The sequence below is a fragment of the Lissotriton helveticus genome, chromosome 9 (genome assembly GCF_964261635.1).
Source record: "Lissotriton helveticus chromosome 9, aLisHel1.1, whole genome shotgun sequence".
In the NCBI taxonomy this organism is placed as follows: Eukaryota; Metazoa; Chordata; class Amphibia; order Caudata; family Salamandridae; genus Lissotriton; species Lissotriton helveticus.
In genome coordinates this window covers 1,129,943,570-1,129,962,334 of record NC_136070.1, presented here as the reverse complement: position 1 = coordinate 1,129,962,334, position 18,765 = coordinate 1,129,943,570, and the positions used below count along the sequence as shown (strand labels likewise).

Sequence of the window (18,765 nt, the reverse complement as noted above, 5' to 3'; positions counted from 1 at the left end):
TGGGGGAAATGCGTTTAGGGACCCTCCTTTTTCTGGCCCCCCCACTCCTGGTGTATCACCACAAAATGTTCAAGACAGCAGCTGAAGTGAGTGCCATACCACTTTTCGTGAGAATTCATCACACAGTGCCAAAGTTATTGGCAAAAGAAAAAACGTGCTTCCTATGGAAACAAGGTCGTAACTATATCTACCTACTGGCGACCGCCAGTTGGTAATATATATATATATATGTGATGTATCTGGTATATGATCAAGGCTAGTATTGGCCGAAATGAGTCATGCGGATAGGACGACGATAAAACAATAGAGGAATTAAACTGGTGTCTGTTCCCATCTCTCAGAGGAGTCTATGGGGATTTTCGATATATATATATATATATATATATATATATATATATATATAGATATAGATATATATAGTCGCTCCAAGGTTGTCCACCTTTGAGTGTGTCATATGGAAAATGGAGAAGTGGGTTAGCGGTTGCGCACACCTCTTCCGTTAAAGCCCCTGAAGAGAAGCATATGGAGCTTCGAAACGCGTCGGGCAGATCCATTACGGAGCGGCATCTACAAGCGGATCCCCGTCCTCACCTACACATAAATCAAGCTGCTGCTCGTGTGCTACTCAAAGGTGGACAACCTTGGAGCGACAATTTATATGCGGCCGTCCAGCCGCGGAGTATGCACCACCCCGTCATCCTTGGGCGTCACGGAAGTGAAACAGCAGCCGTACACGGGATCGAGGACGGGCCCTCTTGCGGGGTCCATACAGGACTTGATTATGTGCTTTCCGCACCACACTTACCATAATACACAGTCTCATTTGAGCCTCCCATTGGTGGGTGTGTCATATGGAAAATGGAGAAGTGGGTTAGCGGTTGCGCACACCGCTGCAGTTAAAGCCCCTGAAGAGAAGCATATGGAGCTTCAAAACGCGTCGGGCAGATCCATTACGAGCGGCATCTACAAGCGGATCCACGTCCTCACCTACACATAAATCAAGCCGCTGCTCGTGTGCTACTCAAAGGTGGACAACCTTGGAGCGACAATATATATATATATATATATATATATGTATATGTATATATATATATACATATATATATATATATATTCACTGAAAAAACCATAGGTTATAGACCATATATAGTTAGGAATTAGCATTTACAAAACCTTGAAAATTCACTGAAAAAACCATAGGTTATAGACCATATATAGTTAGGAATTAGCATTTACAAAACCTTATTTTACTCACACAAAACCATTGAAATTCCATATATAGTTAGTTGCACTAACTATATATCGCGCACCCGCAATCCACTGCTGATGATGTCACATATTACATCATTCATGACATGGTCAGTGACATCACTGATGACATCACTGATGACATCTCAAATGACATCACTGATGACATCACTGATGACATCACTGATGACAACATACAGTGACTGTATGTTTCTGTAAAGTTAAAATGTGTCTTACATATTGAAGAATGAGTGGAAGTATAAGTGTCTGGACAAAGGATTTAGTAGGTGCATGACTGAATGTATGAGTGAGTGATTAAATGTGTCTCACTGAGTGCATGGGTTAGTGACTAAACTGTCTTAATTTGTGCATCATTATGTCTGTTGTTCTGTAAACTGCTGCATGTGTTGATCAGTAGCTATATGATTAACTATATGGGTTACTGATTGATTGTCCAAGTATTTGTATGGGAGACTGACTGAGTGTGTGTGTGGCTGGCTGGGAGGTGTGTGACTCTGTGCAGATCAATGTGTACTTGTATCAATGATTGTATAAGAAGGTAAGTATGTGTTAGTATATGTTTGAAAATGTAAGGTGCTCTATGTTTAACTGTATAGACAAGAAAATGGAAGTGTCATTGATTCTTTACAGGACTGACTAGGTGTGTGAGTAACTCCATGGATGAGTGGCAGACTGTGAGTGTCTGTATAGGTGTATGAGTGCATATGATAGTGTTGTAAAGATGAGTGATTGTATGTATGAATGATTGTATGAGTGAATGAGTGAATGTGTGTGTAGACATAGGAATCAGTGAGTGCGTATGTAGTAACTAGTATTGGTGTGTCAATGGTTTCAAAAATTATACTCTGTATTTAAAACTGGGTGAAACAGAGGTTATATTAAAATGTGAGGAGATGCATTGTATTGTCACATGAATGATATCATCAGTGATGTGGTCATTGATGTCAAATGAGATGTCATCAGTGATGTCATTTGAGATGTCATCAGTGATGTCATCAGTGATGTCACTGACCATGTCATGAATGATGTAATATGTGACATCATCAGCAGTGGATTGCGGGTGCGCGATATATAGTTAGTGCAACTAACTATATATGGAATTTCAATGGTTTTGTGTGAGTAAAATAAGGTTTTGTAAATGCTAATTCATAACTATATATGGTCTATAACCTATGGTTTTTTCAGTGAATTTTCAAGGTTTTGTAAATGCTAATTCCTAACTATATATGGTCTATAACCTATGGTTTTTTCAGTGAATTTCATTGGTTTTTTAACAGCTAATATCTGTAGCTGTAAAATGTATTCTTCTTTAAATCCAAAAATATATTTTATATGTTTATGAATAATTTTTTTTTTAAATATTTTTTTTTCTTCGTTCCCGCTTCGCGAATCGGGAAGCTTCCCGTTAGCTGACCTTGATGCCGCGAAATAGACCGCGAGCCGGTAAACGTTTCTTTACCGCAACTGCCGCGTTAGAAAACAACATCGTGACGCCTCCCGTCCGCATGACGTTTCACGTTGTCGCGTGATACGTCATATGACGTGCTACGTTAGCGAACTGGTACGCGAAGCGAGTCGCAAAGCGCAGGTTTCTGGAAGCAAACCGGGAGGCCCTGCAAAGCGCTTAACGTAAACACAGCAGGTCATGTGACTTGGTAATAACACTTTTCATTGGTTCATTTCACTTTTGGTTTCCTAATGATGTAAGACTAGGTCATATAATATAAAATTAACACTTTTCATTGGTTGAGAACTCTTGTTTTTCCCAAGTGATGAAAATCCCTCCTTCTTTCCTCACTCTGACTTTCATCTTTGTGAGAGAAAGACCCTTTGTTACCAGTGAGCAATGGCTTCTTTAGTAGCTTCAGCTGGTGCTTCCCCACCACCTCCACCACATCCAAGGAAGAGTGGACCACCTGCTCAAGTTATAATTCAACAAGAAGAGGAAGAAGAGGAACAGGACGACCAGCACGAAGAGAGGCAGTTTTTGCCTGAGGAGCCCAGGACGTCTCACCGGAAAGAAAACTTCATTTGGCAATTTTTTTAAATTCCCAAAGGTCAGAAAAAAGTAAATGCAAGATACGTAACTTGCCTTATATGTCAAGATAGACTGTCCAGAGGGACCGAGAAAAAATACAGTTTCGGAAACTACACAATGCATCGCCATATGACTAGGTGGCATCCTAACAACTACAGTGCTGCACAGTTTCGGAACGACCTAGATAATCTCCCTATTATGGCCAGAAGATCTGTTGTACCGGAAGTAACGGGACCAGAGGGCAGGGAGATAGTGCCAAATATACAAATGAGATTTGGTGAAGTAAAACACGTCTGCGTACATTGCGATGGATTCATTTGCTACGGAGAAAGAAGCATCACTCTGATCAACAGAGCTATTGACTATCCTATGCAAGTTTGTACGAAACGCCCAAAATAATAAATACTTTTTTTTTGTTTTGTTGCTCCTGTTGAGCCCTTTACAATGAATCGTTTTCATTGCCCCCTCCAAGAAAACCCCCAAAAAATATAAAACTGTTCAGAAAAATTCAAAAAAAAGTAAAAAAATGTTCAGAAAAATAATAAAAAAAATATAAAACAACAAAAACAATAAAAAAAAAGTTCTTTTCAGAACTACCTCCCCGTTATTAAAAAATTGGTACAATATTTGGAACTGTGCCAACCTCTATTTCTCGTAGTTCGCTTCCCAGTTCGCTCGCCGGTACGCGAACCGGAAGTGAACCCAAAAACTTTTTTTTAAAAAAGAACAGTAAGTATAAGGGAAGGAAACAGACACTTATGTTAAAAGAAAGACAGCTATAAGGGAGTAAACTAGAGATACTATTACCCGTAATCCACTGCTGATGATGTCACATATTACATCATTCATGACATGCTCAGTGACATCATCAGCAGAGGATTGCGGGTTTTTTGGCAACGTGCCTTATCCACGGTTTAATAACGCTGCCTTTTGCTTTATATAAGTTTTCAAATTGTATGAAATATATACCAATAGGTCGTTATGAACCTTTAGGTAGTGCTTTTCTTCATGAGGTCTGGTCGCTTCCATACACATACAGATGTTTCAAAGATGATCAAGAAGTTTATCTGAATGGAGAGGAATGCACTGAGACGCCACATCATTCACTAATGTGTAGGCACATACAGTTACACGGTTCATGCAACAAACACCGACCAAATATGGCTTGCGTGTTGCAAGGCACGCCAGTTCCTGCTATCATCCCCACGTTCAAGTTGTTGGAAAATGGTAGTTATTTGATGCTCAATAATGAAGATTGTTCTGGGTCAATTAAAAGTATTCCTTTTATCGTAACAGTAAGTGAACGGGTTATTTGCTGCAGAAATGTTCTATTTCCTCCCACACATGAACATAGGGAGTTTTCAATCTCGCCACAAATACCAACCTTGGGAGCAGATTTCAACGGCATGGCAAGAATAAGAGCTCTTTTGTCTCAGAGAGAGGTGGCCTTGAGTTCGGCCCGTGAAACTTTCGTGCTTCACATAGCGAACACCCGTACAGAGGTGCAGACCCTTTTCAATACAGATTTGCCTTTCCATTTCAGCAAGATGGTTCGGACTATCTTTAACGCGTCCTCCACAAAGGCCCTGGCGCACTTTTTTAAAGTTGTTACCAGTGGTCTCGTGACTTCATTTGAGAAAATCTTTGGAGTCATCCCTGCTTTCTTTCATTCTATTTTTTCCACTCTGCTTCGTGGATTCCCATTTTTACTTGCATTACCAGCGGACGCTCTTGTGCTTTTTTACATTTTTAAATATGGATGTCCCTCCTGTGCAAGCTCCCGCCCTGCAGCTGCTGACACTGTTCCGCAATCGCATGCTAGAATATTATGGCACAATGCCGTTGGCGATATTAAGCACGGCATATGGATTATCTTTTCGATTCTCCTACTTCACCTGTGTCCAGCCTGTATTTCACTGCCTGATCTGTGATTTCGATTGGGCCATTGATTTGTGTCTCTGCGGACCGGTTTCTCCTGACGTCGACTTTAATCAGCTGATGACTCCTATCATTACTCACGAGTTGGTTTGTCCTGGCGAAAGGATTATGGCTGTGGCATTGATGCATGGACTAATTGGTCCCTGGAATTTACTGGCGGCAACACAGTCTTTCTTGGAACAGAGCTTTCTTGAAAACCCACCGAGCTGTCCTCTGATGGTGATAGAGGATCCGGTGCTGGGAGAGCACGTATGTTCTTTTCCGCTTTTAAATTGGATGGCTGAACTCTTTTCGGATGAAGACGGTGACTTCCTATTGGAGGCTGTTGCAGCTTATTTTGCATACACAGTTATGTCATAGACCTTTTTCATGTTTGATATGCTGAGTACTAGCATTTCATTGACAATTCATTGACTTATTTGTCAAGTTTTTATTATTTAGCTTGCCTATTGGCTTAAGACTCGATAAAGTACTTGGCTGTTTTATTTTTCTTTAGCATTAAATTTTCCTAGTTTTTAATGCTTTACCTTGCGGACCGTCCACATATAAACTTGCAATCTGCTCTCATGAGATGGCACTTCTATTATCTTATTCAGTTTGTTTCCGGATCATGGGGAGGTGTCATCTAGGTCCTGGATATCTTTACACCGTGTTAAGTTAGCATGGGCTCATTACCGGTTTAAGCGCCATTTTTCCTTTTTTGCAACTTCTGCACACGACACTTAGTTGTTGCTTTAGCTTTCAACCTAGTAGTTCATCGTGGTTTACATGAGAATAATATGTTCTTGCTCTACTATCTGCTTTGCTTGTTAAACTATATCTGTACAGCGAGTGCTGAAGTTTCAAGAACAACACGATACAGAATTGTTATGAGGTCTGATCTCCACGACTTCATACTCATAACATAAGTGCAACTTCTGCCAATTCTGGGCATGAGGCGGGTTTTATATTGCTTTGCCGAACACACATACACAACAGTTGATGCGGTTCACATGAAGAGAGAGCTGGTGTATGCTGATGTGATTCCTTCAAATCTAAGACACTAAAGTATGGGCACGCCCTAAACCAACACAAAGAGACCTTCTTAGCAAATAATATAATATGTGTATTAGGGAGGGTGAGATATAAGCAGCCGCGGGCCGTGGAGGGAGTTACGGTGGGGCAGGGAGGCGGGGAGGGGGAGGGGCAGGGTGGAGCCCTCTCCACCCTGCCCCTCCCCCTCCCCGCCTCCCTGCCCCACCGTAACTCCCTCCACGGCCCGCGGCTGCTTATAAGTGTTGCTAACTCTTATTCATTTACAGCATGTTAACATACTGTCACCATTCGCTTTTTATGTACTAGTAACTATGCTGGTAATTTTGCTACTGATAATATGTGTACTTGTATTATCTAACATACTACGCCTGAGAAGACGGCATTAGTAAATAAACATTTCAAATACACATGTGTTCTTCTTAACTCCATGTTCTGGTTTCTAAGAAATATAAAACGACCGACTATTCATGAGTTCCACGTATCCTGAGGTACTATAAGTTCATATTCTGGATTGTCTAAACATTGAGAGTTTGTTATATCCAATGTGACACTGTACCTAGCTTGCTAAGGGGTTTTGATTACTAAGGTGAGTTCTGGGACACTTTAATTCGCCGAGGTTCCAATCCTCTGTCCACAGTTCTGTGTGAGAACAGAAACCCTGCGACAGGGGCACCCCTGAGCCTTGCTGGAGCTTCATCACACTTGCGATACAACTCCAGCAATGCGCCACCTTTACGGCACAGATACGTCACGCATCTGTGCTGTTTTTGCCCCATGATGCGCCGCATTGTAAATGCAGCACACCATAGGTGACGGAACAGCGGCACAGAATGACTAACACATCCCTGGTGATGCGCCAGTCATCATAAATCTATCCCTATGCTTCTTATCTTGTTAGAGATGAACCGCCATATGTATCATCAAAGTTTTTTGCATTTCCTAAATAGCGAACTTTAAGGAATAAATAGCGATTCTTTACCATTCCTAGTTTGCGATGACCTATTTGCTAATTACAAATTACCCATTCATTTCCATGCAGCAGGAGGCCCATAGGAATGAAGGTGCAATTTGCGATTAGCAATTACCTCATCGCAAATTACGAATTTTTCCGAGGGTGCAGGGGTGTCTCAAGAACACCCTGCTGCACCCCCGAAAAAGAAATTTGGGGGCATATGGCGCACATAAATTTTGAAAACATTCCTTTACCTCAAAAACTATTTTCTTTTTTTTTAATATATTCATACTTTGAGTTTCAAAACAGTCTCAGAAACACACCAATTTGTCTTCAGCAGAGCAAAATGTATGCACTCCAGAGTCTGCAGCTATCAAAAGCACAGAAATGCTGTAATTCCTCACACATATCTCTCATGTCACACCAATCAAAACTCTTCCCTCACTTTTTTTCAAAGCAAAACCCTGCCCCCTCTCTGCTTTTTCTGCATAGCAACCACCTCTTGCAAAACCTCTGGTGTTTCCAAGTTCACACAACAATGTTGCAATTGAACTCTGAACTCTCAGTGCACCTGCATATCCAGAGCATTCTTTCATTTAATGATTTTTTCTTCGCCACTCAAAATACATCTTTCAACGAACTCATCCATGCACACTAACTTTCTGTTTTCAGCAATCAAAATCCACCAATCACTCTTACTGCTTCATTAACACAGAAACTCCTCAGTTTTTTTCATTTTACACTCTCATTTTTTCAACTGCCATTTCATTGCCACACTTCATCTGACTGCAGCAGAACCTTCTCTCGCCATGTTTTCTGTCTGGATTGTTGGACATAGTTATATCTATTGGGCTCAAAGGTACGCTGAAAACAGGAATTTACCTAACCTCAATTTACAAGATGTGGAAATTAAGTGGTTTGGCCACAGAGGATTAAAATGTCACCAATTGATACCATTGGTGAAAACCTTTATGCATTTGCCAAAACCTGACCTGTTAATTGTGCACTGTGGAGGTAATGATTTGGGCACTTTGACTGGGGTAGGTCTGGAAATGCTTTTAAAGGACACCTTTGAGCAATTGATGGCACTTTTTCCTCAGACTGCCTTGGTATATTCAAATATATGCCAAAGACAAAAATGGAGGTGGTCGAACCAATTTTGTCCACAAATTGAGAAATCGAGGAAGCATGTAAACAAATGTGTTTCAGCTTACATGAGAGACCATGGAATGGGCTCCCTGTACAACAATAACTTGCGTTACTACATGCAAGTTATCTACAGAGGAGATGGAGTTCACTTCTCAGATGAGGGCAACAGAATTTTCACTCTGAATTTAAGACTGTGCATTGGTACCTACTTATAAGTACCTAAATGTACCATAAACCCAAAAGCTCTTCTCAGAGCTACCCTACATCTGATCACTCACAATTATTATTTTACTCTAACTTTTTTCACTAATTTTCAAGAAAGTACGCTCCCCAGAACGCTTCCCGGTTCGCGAACCGGGCGCACTCCACGCAAAAAAACTAAAAAAACGGTATATTTTTTTTTTGCCCTGCGAGACCCTTTCAAAGCCTCCACATCAAACCTAGGGGGTCAGGGACGATCTACTATGCCCCCTTATGGTCATTTGCCCCTTCGCTTTGGCCTCCTCTTGTCTCTCGATCCTACCGAGAGACAAGATGGCGGCCGCTACGGACTGTTTGGAATGTTTACAGACGCCGAAGAACCAATCAGCTTCGCAAACCTCCGTAACGTGAAAAGTACACGAAGCGGAGCGCTATTACAGATATATATCTTTTTTTTAACGTTAATTTCTCAAAATCCACTGGAGCACATATATTGAGACCTAGCAAAGGCACATCGGGCTACCAGTCCCTAATATTTTACCAAGTTTCGTGCAAATCCATTCAGCCGTTCGATTATTATTATTATTTTTTTTTTTTGCCCCGCGGGGCCCTTTTAAAACCTCCACATCAAACCTAGGGGGTCAGCGAGGATCTACTATGCCCCCTTATGGTCATTTGCCCCTTCGCTTTGGCCTCCTCTTCTCTCTCGATCCTACCGAGAGACAAGATGGCGGCCGCTACGGACTGTTTGGAATGTTTACAGACGCCGGAGAACCAATCAGCTTCGCTTCACAAAGCTCCGTTGCGCGAAAAGTACGCGTCCTGGAGCGCTGCCCGGTCCGCTGTTACAGATATATATCTTTTTTTAAACGTTAATTTCTCAAAATCCACTGTAGCACATATATTGAGACCTACAAAAGGCACATCGGGCTACCAGTCCCTACAATTTTGCCAAGTTTCGTGCAAATCCATTCAGCCGTTCGGGCTAAAAGTGAGGCCAACCGCCCTATGGAAAACTCAATGTTAAAAACACGTTTTGGGACCCCCCTTTTTTCTCGCCCCCCCCCTTGACGACCCCCCCCCAAATTTTCAAGGGCTGCTCAGAAACAAAATGTGCCATTTTCCTGAAAATTTCAGCCAATTCCGTCCACAAACGCCAAAGTTATTAGACATAGAATTTTTAAAAATCCCATAGAGAAAAAATCCTAACTATATATACCTACTGGCGACCGCCAGTAGGTAATATGTGTATATATATATATAGATATATATATATATATATGTACATACACACATATTTGCAAAGCATGTGGGCATGAAAATTCCATGCTTATGACTTCATGAGATATCCCCTGGAATAGAACCTTTCCTTTTAACTCATGGAACAAATTTTTGTCAGTAGTTCAGATATGGCAATTATGTCAATGTCTCATATATTAACCAGAATGCTAATTGTACCAGAGTCATCTTTTCTGTGACCCGGGATTTTTTGCCTTTGTCTGAACCTTCTGTTTGCTGGTAGACGGACTCTGTGTGCTGCAGCACTTCTATCTGGTGCCACAGCGCATATGTTCTGCCTGTAAAAGGTACTGTAAAATTGGTTTTACTCAGTTGGTTAATTTAACTGTCCATTAAAGCCATTGTGGAATGGGCAAGAAATGACACCACTGAAGTACAAGTTAATGTGGTCTGCGAGGCTTATTTACCACACACACACTCACTATATTTTTCTACTCTTCTTGAATGTGACTCGCACATCGTTATGCCACTGGTCATGCTGCTTGTTTCTGCTTGCTCTGCTCATGGCATGATCTCCCAGTGCTCCGTGTTCGTTCCGCCCTTCCGACACAATAGCTTTTCAGCCTAGCAGTGTGGCTGGATCCATAAGTGACATCGTGGACAACGCTGAACGTGCCGCATTGGCTCCAAATGGAGAATATCGAAGCCGCAGCACTGCCCTTCCCGTCATTCACTCTCGGTACTAGCCATGTGCTGTTTCTTCTTCTTCCCCCTAAGGCTTAAAGGCTTCCTGCATTCTAGAAAGAAGCTGGTTGCAGTTGGCCCTTGGAGGGGTGTGGATTTTATTAGTCCTGCGCCGCCCTCGTGGAGCCAGGAAGACATCTTTTGTGTTTCCGGCCTCAACCTCTCTGGCTACAGTATGCCCAGTATAATGCCCAAAGGTCAAAGGCTAAAGGGATAGGTAAAGAATCTCAAGGGTAGAGAATAAAAGCCAAGTTAAGGAGACTCAACGGTGGAGGTGCCAGTAGCATTGGAACATCTTAGCAAGTCATTGGGAGGAGGTCAGTGTTCTCCTTTTTGGTGTTAGAGCTATGATTGCTATTTAGGCCCTTAATGTCCTGTGCCGGTATATTCAAAGTGTATGGCCCAGAGGTGACTGAATTCTTGTCACATTTTGAGCAGTTAAGTCTGCCGGCTGGAATAAACTACGTGTACCTGAACCTGTGGACCCCAGTGTGCCTTGTGAGTGCTAGGGGGAAAATTATGCCTGTACAGAGGAAAAGACCTGGCAATTCAAAAGTGACCTTGGGGAAAACAAAATTTGGTGCTAGGGCTAAGGGGATTGGCCTGCAATATTAATTATCCTAACAAAAGACTGTCTGTTCACTGCTCAAGTTTTAACGTTTCAGTCTCCCAGCCTCTAGTAGATACTGTTTCCAGCTCTCCTCCTTCGGCATATATCCCTGACTTCATCAATAAAGAACTTTGCGAGGAAACATTTTAAGAACTCAAGATTACTGGACTCCTCGGTTCAGTTGTTGACACACTCAGTATTAGAGTCTGCACCCTCATTAATAGCTATACATGGAAAGAAGTGCTTAGAGCAGGAATTGGAGAGCCTTGATTTATCAGACAATATAGTGAATATGGAGTCTCTCCTCTCTTCCTTGCTATGTTTTTCACAACTATCCCTTTTCAAGGATTTGTCACCCCATGGTAGAGCTTGTCCCTGACAGAGGGAGGATTGAGGTGGGAGATGATAGCCAGTGTCCATTCCATCCTTAGCCCCCCAATCACTTAGATCCTTCTAGTAGAATGGTGGCGAAGGAAGCTTCCTCCAGTGAAGAGAACTACCCAAAAACGATACTATTTGAATCAGAATGTGTCTTCTTTTAATTTGGAATTGTTAGTGACGGGGCTCTCTCTCATGCTAAATGTACTCATTCTAATGCAAAAAACATAATATGGCATTCTGTAGTCAAAGGTAGTGACAAATGATGCATTGAGATCTCAGGGGAATCTACTAAAGGATGTTGCACTGGAGTTAATTCTCCTGTATGCCATCTTTCATAAGACCTGTAACTCTACCAAAGAGAGGTGTTAGTGGGGTCAGAAGGGGGAGGTGATGGAGTGTGCTTCTGTGTATGTGCCAAGGTTGCCTATGTTAGTCATTAGAGATTATAATGCCTATGCTAGTAAATGGCATTTGCTGCACTGCAAGCAGAGAAGACACATAGTGCTGAAGAAACAATTTACAGCTAAGTCACCAGGAAAGCAAAGGATAGGGGGTAACATTTGTGGGTGATTGCAGTATCAATGGGGATAGCCATAAAAGGGGAGGGCTTCAAAAGCCACCAAGCATAAACCCTGCTCCTCGTAGGCTTCGTTTTGTAAGGAGATTCATTTGGAAAAAAAAAGGTGTGTAGCTTGAGTAGCCCCAACCTAAAAATGTTTAAAATGTTAAGAACCTAAAGCGTTGCTCGAAAAATTCAGCCCCTATAGTTGGTACATCTGAGGGGGCAGAAGGTTCAGAATTAGTGACATCTCTACATCTCACCCCCATTGGCAGGCAAGGGTCAGAAATCATGATTATCCCAAGGAGTCCTATCCCTCTTTGAACTCTGAGGAGGGATCAGAAATGTATCCATTTATACTTTGATTTATACGGTAGGGAAAAAACAAATTGATGGAATCCCTTGAACATATCAAATCTGTTGAGGGCTCTTGGGAACTGTCCTACATTAAGGGATATAATGTCTAGAGACGTAGACCAAGTGGCTTTCCTGAAAAAAAGGAAAGGGTGGGAAGTATCTAAAGTTGGCTTCTTTTCCCACCTGATTGTAATCTAAATACTCAGCCTGATCTTAATAGAATTGGCTTATGTCTTATCCCAGAAGAGGAATTTGAGAAACTTATGACAGTTAACTCTTTTATAAGTAATTATGCAGAGATGATTTCCCAACAATTAAGCTTGGTGTTTAGAGAAAAGAGTTCAAGGCCTCAAAGACAGTTAGTTGGCTGCAATTAAGGAAGCTTGTAGATCACAGTGCCCTGTAGTGCAAAAGATAGGGGTGGGTTGTCTCCATTTTTGAGCTATAACTATGCATGTCTAAATTCTTCTAAGGGGAATGATTCCTCATGGTTTGGGGAGATCGTTTAGGTAATGGGTTCACCTGCCAACTTAAATGTGTTCTGGAATGTGCATGGAGTAGAACATCTCCTGAGGTCAGCAGATCTAAATACGATGTAGGATAATAACCATATTATCTGCTTCCAGGAGACATGGTTAACTGGTGTGATCCAAATGGAAAGCGGATTTTGCATTTCTCAAAAGATACAATCCATGTAGGAGCACGGCGTCTGACCCGGGGCCACGTCACTGTGGTTTCCACGAAATGCGTGAAAAAAGCCTGGCAGATACAGATCAACTGTGATTGGGTTTTGTCATGCTCCCTAAATTGGTTTGAAGGTTACATGGCCATGAATGCTTTAATCGTGGTGAACGTATATGTGAACCAGAGGATGATGGCTAATCTTAATACGCAATGGGAGCTGTTTTTAAAATATTTGACTACTTTAGGAGGCTTCTCTGGTTCCTCATCTATAATAGTTGAGGGAAGTTTTAACATTTGGCTAGTTCCCACTTGGGTTGACAAGATTTATAGTGAAATGGTGGAAGCATATAACATATTCAAGTCCATTTTTTCTGCTTGTACACGATCAAGTCGGGGTTTCCCACTTACAAAGTGTAGTGAGGGTACGGGGTCAACTGCAGACATTGCTATGTTAGCATAAGTGGGGTATATGCTTAAACGCCATTTTGCTGCTTTTGCCGCTTTTGCACACAACACTACATGGCTCTCGTAAATAACCTGCTTGTGCTCTTTCACATGAGAACGGTCTGTTTTTCACAAATCTAGGGGCGCTCTGTACCCTTTGTCTGCACAGCGCATACAAGGTCGAATAGCAATGTATGCTGTTAATTCATGTTGATTAGTCCCACGCACATTAGACAGAACAGAAAATGCAGCTGCTCAAGCTCAAACTCGGGTACTTTTAATATTGCATTGCATGCATGAGGAGGCACTTGGAGAAAACCTTTCCAACATCAAGGAGCTGTTCTTCCACTGTCATTTATATTATGATTTTCCGTTTTGTATTTTATGGAATTGTAACAATGCTGATCATATTATTCTTATGCGTTTGTTTGTTAGTATTGGCGAAAGTACTGCATCTTAGAGCACGTTAGTTAAAATAAACATTTTAAACTATACAGTGTCACTGATTTCTCACATTGTGGACTGGTATGAGAGCTAGAACGAAAAACTGTTCTTGATTCCCACTATTCCTGAGAGTTTCCTAAGTTGCATGTTCTAGGTTGTCTAATCATTGGTAGCTTCGCTGTAGCACGAAGAACTAATGAGACACTAATGCTAGTCGGATAGGGGTTCTGGGCACTAAGGTGGTTTTTTTGGTACACCACAATACACCGAGCTCCTGGTTTCCTGCGCTTAGTTCTGTGCATGAGCAGAATCCCTGCAACAAAAGAGTTTAGCAGAATTAGGATTTATTTGTGGAAACAGTTGTTTTGTTAGTGATACGTCAGCAGCCCAAACGTACATGTACAGCAGCCAGAAGTGTCCTATAGATTATATGTCCCTACAAGCTTGGAACTTTGAGCTGGGCTTTTCCTTTAGTGAAGTTGAAATTACAGGAAGTGATCAATGGGGCTTAAAGGTGGTTTAATGCAAAGGTATAAACCCAGGCCAAAAGTACAAGGACAAACACTGGCTATTCAAAAGAACAGATTATACACAAACAATAACACAAAGGACTGTACTGATATAAAAAATATATTTTATAATTATATTGATAAAAAAAGATTAAACACATAAATCACATGTACATGATAATTTGATGCAATAAAAAATTCTGATTATTATTTAAAAAAAAACATTTGTTCTAATAATAATACTCGAGGAACACTATTGTCGTCCCAGATTGTATTAGTGAGGCTGTTGTCTGTCTTGTCTGTCAACGCGTTTCGACACGTCGTAGTGTCTTCATCAGGACAATATTTTTTGCAGCCAAATTTTCTCTGTATCTGGGATAAACCCAAATTCCAAAGATTCCTGTGGTTTCTGTTAAAAATCAGTTGGTATTTATTGAGCCTAGAGTGGCTTTATTAGTATTGTCAGGCTTTCACAGCCGAATCCAAAGAATGAGGCACCTTAATCAAATCTTTCTGTAGGTATGTGAAATCTTTTCCCAAGGATTTCACTGCTGACTTCCCACTCTTCGTCTCGGGATTACACAACCACTATGTTCATTAAAAACGAATATTCGCAGCGAGTGATACCTCTATTCGAAGGTGATTCAAAGCGCGATCGATTAAAAGCCAGCAAAAGACGCCGCGATAACTACAGATATATCTCCTGCAGTTGCGCAATTACGCTTATTTCTATTATGAAGTTTTCGGAGCCGGATATGAAGAATGGGGCACCTCTGGAAAATCTTTCTCTAGGTATGTGAAATCTTTTTCAAAGAATCTCACTGCTAACTTCCCACTCTTCGTCTCGGGATTACACAGTGTGTTCATAAAAAAAGAATATTCGTCGCGGGTGATATTTTCATTTGAAGGTGATTCAAAGTGTGGTTAACAAAAAACCAGCCAAAGGCGCCATGACAACTCTAGATCTTGCTACTTCAGCACTCCTGTAGTTACGCTGTCAGGATCTAAATGATGGATTCCTAATGCGAGACTCCAGCGATATGGCCAAATCTTTATTTTCGCATGGAGCTGACAGTGCTTCTTTCGTTTTTTGAACCAGCCAGCCCGTCAGGAAACACTAGAGTGAGGAAACCAAATTGAGTCTTAAGACCCTCGCTTAGAAAACGTCTTTGCGCTTAGAAGCACTGTTTTTTGAGATCTCCAAGCAAGAAAAGTCTGAAGTTCACACCCAGAAAGTCGTTAATGTTGATCAGATGCTGCTACACTTAGGGCATGGTGAAGCTTTCTACAGCCGGTCTTAGACTCTTTTCTTGAAGTCAGATTTCCACAGCTGGGCTAAGATGCGGCCTATAACTGGGGAGAGCTAAATGTCATCTGCTGCCAGTCAGCGTCAGACCCACTGAAATAGATTGCTGCTGTGGAGAAGAATGAAGCAGGAGATGCAGCAAAGTCAGACCGGCCATCAATGCACCCTAGGTGGATAGGCTGGTCCTCAAGAGTTCTCCAAACAAATAATCAGCAAAAAGATTCTAAGTCCCAGCTTTTTAGGGTTAGGTAGGAATGGCGCACTCTTACACTAGCCAAGGGTCATCAGAAAAATGAGGAAAAAAGCGATTGAAGACAGAATCTCCACTCATGCACACAACAGCAAAGAACTCTTCAACATCATCAATGGGTTCGCCCAACCCACCAGCGAGTCCACCGACATCCCTTCCTCTCAAGACCTCTGCGACAAACTCAGCACCTTTTTCCACCACAAAATCAAGAGCATCTACGAAAACTTTGACGAAGACAACCAACACACTGAACCCTGAAGTCAGCGATCGACAACTGGACAGCCCTCACCACCGAAGACACACTGAAGACGATGAAGTCAATCCACTGCGGGGCCCCCACGGACCCCTGCCCCCACCACATTTTCAACCAAGCCGCTGACACCATCGCACCCATGCTCTGCCACACCATCAACCTCTCCCTGGCAACCGCCTCATTCCCTGACGACTGGAAACACGCTGAGATCAACCCCCTCCTGAAGAAACCCTCGGCTGACCCCACCGACCTCAAAAACTACAGACCCATCTCCCTGCTCCCGTTCCCAGCGAAAGTCATCGAGAAAGCCATCAACAGCCAACTCGCCACATTCATCGAAGAGCGCAACCGCCTCGACTCGTACCAATCCGGCTTTAGAAAAAACCACAGCACGGAAACCGCTCTCCTTGCCACAACAGACGACATACGTACCTTACAAGACAGGAGAAACACCAGCCCTCATCCTCCTCGACCTCTCAGTGGCCTTCGACACAGCCTCTCACCGCTCCCTAATACACAGACTCCATGACGCAGGGGTCCAAGACAAGCCCTCGACTGGATCCGCTCCTTCCTCTCCGGCAGAACGCAGCGGGTCAGATTCCCCCCACCCACCCCTTTCCTCTCAGGCCCTACACCTACCACCTGCGGAGTCCCCAGGGGTCCTCCCTTAGCCCTACGCGCTTCAACGTCTACATGGCTCCGCTCTAACCCATCATCAGAACCTACGGACTCAACATTGTGTCATACGCAGATGACACCCAACTCATCCTCTCCCTATCCAACTAACCCAACACCGCCAGACACAACTTTTGAAAAGGCATGGAAGCGGTCGCCAAATGGATGAAAAACAACTGCCTACAACTAAACACCAACAAAACGGAAGTACTCATCCGAATTGCATTGCAGCAAATGTAAAATAGGCGCCAAACCGCCCCAAATCTGCCTACACCAACTTCCCTCCCAGTAACGGTTCTCTTTGCTAGCAGAGATGTCTCTCTTCCAAACTAACACCTCTTCCAAATATCCCTTTGGCACTGCCATCTTCAAGATTCACAGTTTTGCGTACAAGTTATTAAGTCACAAGCATGACAGATATCCTTTCTATCTTATTATAAGTACTATAGGATATAATGCACTTGTATTAACGAAAACAGGATATCTATCTTCTTGGTGATGGGATAATCCATCTGCCAAACATATCAGCCTGTAAAAGTCGCATGCAAATGTGTATGTTGCCCAGTGTGGTGGCTATGAACTTGGTATGGTATGTGAATCAGATTTAGCTGGCCAGTGTTTGCACCTTGCTCGCCTAATAAATGTAGAGCACTATTACAGAAGTAAGCCCACAGTCTCTTCGGAATCATGGCATTCTTGCTCTACCTCAGAATCATGGCATTCTTGCTCTACCTCAGTCTCCTGATCGGTGTCCCTCTCCACTCTACTTCTCTTCTCTTTTCATTAGAACCTCTAATCTCTCTGGAACATCTAACCTCTTTAGCTGTTCTCCTGTCTCGGTCTCTTTCATTACAAGTTCCCTGCCAAACTAGTATATTGCTCTACATTCATCCATCATGGTGCTCAGTACTTCTCTGTCTAAGGGTGTACCATTCATTATGCCCTATTCTAAGGCCTGAGTTGAGACCTCGAGCCAATACAGTTACAGTTATGCTGAAGAATACTGAGACGCTCAAACAAACACCAGTTTATATGGAGCTCGGTGTTTATTCCTGTCAAATGAAGGTGCAGATTAGGAACCCTTCTGATGCTGGGTGGTGGATAGGGTACTCGACTGAGCCAACCGTGGTGCACACTGCACAGCACTGTGCACCAACATCAACCAGCACAGCCCACATCACTGTCATATACACGCATTACCTATTCGTACACACACACAATTCATTCAACATCATAACCGCACACAAATTATGCTGCATATACACCATTTTACCAACTCTATACTTCCACACGACACAATAAGCCTTTGCAACATCTTATACACACCATCCAGCTCACACCATCCCATGCAACCAAGCAACGTCACAGAGACCTGCAAACACCACCACACACATACACAACCGCTTGCGTCCTGTGTGAAATTCTGCACTGCTGCTGCTGCCTGTGTGAAACTTGTACCTTGGATCCGATGGGGTACCGCTTCTCTATGTTTCACTGGGTTTGAGAAAGCCTTATCACCGTGCAAGAACTAAAAGGGCTGGCATTGGCAATGTCTTGTTTCACATTGCCTTCTTCTACATTCGCCCATAGTTAAGACACTTATGTATGCACATGCAGCGAAATACTTTGCAAAACACCTTTGTATACAGGTTGCTATTATTGATTCTTCCAAACACAAATTGGCATCCAAACAAATTAACGAACACACTGTTATTTCGCAAAACCTTT

At 42.5% G+C, this 18,765-nt stretch overlaps 1 protein-coding gene across 1 annotated transcript in view; it reads left to right on the top strand.

Moving 5' to 3' along the window:
• ADAMTS9 (ADAM metallopeptidase with thrombospondin type 1 motif 9) overlaps positions 1-18,765 on the top strand; it is a 934,075-nt gene that overhangs the window by 376,937 nt on the left and 538,373 nt on the right.